Source organism: Alligator mississippiensis, chromosome 8, assembly GCF_030867095.1.
Source record: "Alligator mississippiensis isolate rAllMis1 chromosome 8, rAllMis1, whole genome shotgun sequence".
In the NCBI taxonomy this organism is placed as follows: Eukaryota; Metazoa; Chordata; order Crocodylia; family Alligatoridae; genus Alligator; species Alligator mississippiensis.
This window is the reverse complement of record NC_081831.1, coordinates 77,222,027-77,223,585: the sequence shown is the minus strand read 5'-3', so window position 1 is coordinate 77,223,585 and position 1,559 is coordinate 77,222,027.

Here is a 1,559-nt window from a genome sequence, read left to right as displayed (position 1 = left end):
TAGAAGGGCTTGCTGGTTCTTGGCTGTCTTCTACCCTTGTTAGGTCAGCAGGCTTTCACTTGGAAGATGGAATTGAGGGTGAGAGGGCAAGGAAGGCAGTAATGTTTGACTATTAGGCAGGCTGAACACTGTCTTCTCTAACAAAACCCAAGGCATTTCATCTATGTTTCAGATACGTGTTCCTTTTCCTGAGAGGCAAAAGCCCATGAAGGTTTTGCTTGGGACCCTTAACAAGAGAGATGACTCATGAAAAATGGACATTCAATGATTTAACATAAGAGAAGCAACCTCCAGGCATCCATACAATAGAGGGACTGAGTACAGGGACATTCATTATGGATCCTAATCCTTGTGATATCAATGAGAAACTCCATTGACTTTAGTACCTTTGGAATGGGCCCATTAAAATCTTCAGACACAAATATTGTTTGCAAGTTTGAGATCCATTAAACATTCTGCTTTAAGATGCTGGTGGCAATAAATAGGTTTGCTTTGTAGTTCTAGTTGTAAGAAATGCAGCCAATTTCTACAGTAATACAGTGTTCAGGATGCCTTTCACAGTGTTGGGAATTTTTTTTGCAATGTTGCCTGTCCTGACCCTGGTCAGATTTCAGCTGAGGTGTAGGAACTGAATCATTTGCTAGATGTCATCTGGCCTCAGTTTCTGCCTACCTAGGCAGCAGATTACCAAATTCTGATCAAGGGCAAAATTCTTGAGTTTGAGATACTCGGATGCATTCAAGATGATCACATACACTTGCTGACTTCCCAAGCATGTGTTACGACCTCAGTCTATGCAGGACTCTTGCAGCAGAATTTTGCATTCATACCAATAGAAATGGTTCATGAATGTGCAGCTTGCTATTCACCTGTAACCTCATGGGACTTTGGAGAATCTTGGGCAAAGATAAACCTGTGGTCATCACACATCTGGCTCTTTTCTTTTTTCCAGTCCTGCTGAAAGAAATCCATTTGTCCTGAGTGATTTACCAAGGATATGAAACTGATTTTATTCCTTTTCCCCATTGACCTTGTAGCCATGGTAGTGGCTGATGGTGAGTGTCCTAACAACAAAAAATATTCCTCACCATGTTTCACTTCTGTACCCTTTTCACCTCTGGATCTCCAAGCTTTTTATAATTACAGATCACAATGTTCCAGGAGAGGCAAATAACTACTAAACCTTCTTCACAGTGGGAAAACGGTAGGACAGAGGTTAAGTGACTTGTTCAATGTCATACAATGATTGAGGTGCATAGGTAGGACACCTACTCCCTAGCTCCAGTTCAGAGATATCCAGCTTTTTTGTCACCCTTGTTACTCTTCAGTAACTGTACAGTCAAAGCCCCTGGAGATCCTTATGGCTAACATGAACAGCCATTAGCACCATGTACAGACTTTGCACTTTTACTGGTATAAGTGATTGGAAACCAGTCTATATCCATAACAGAAAAGAAGTTTAGCAAACTAAACTGGTTTAAAAATGGCAGCACCTGGTCTGAGATTGCACCCCATCCCCTTCTCCCCCCAGGGTGAATGTGTGTTTTGTTCATACCAAT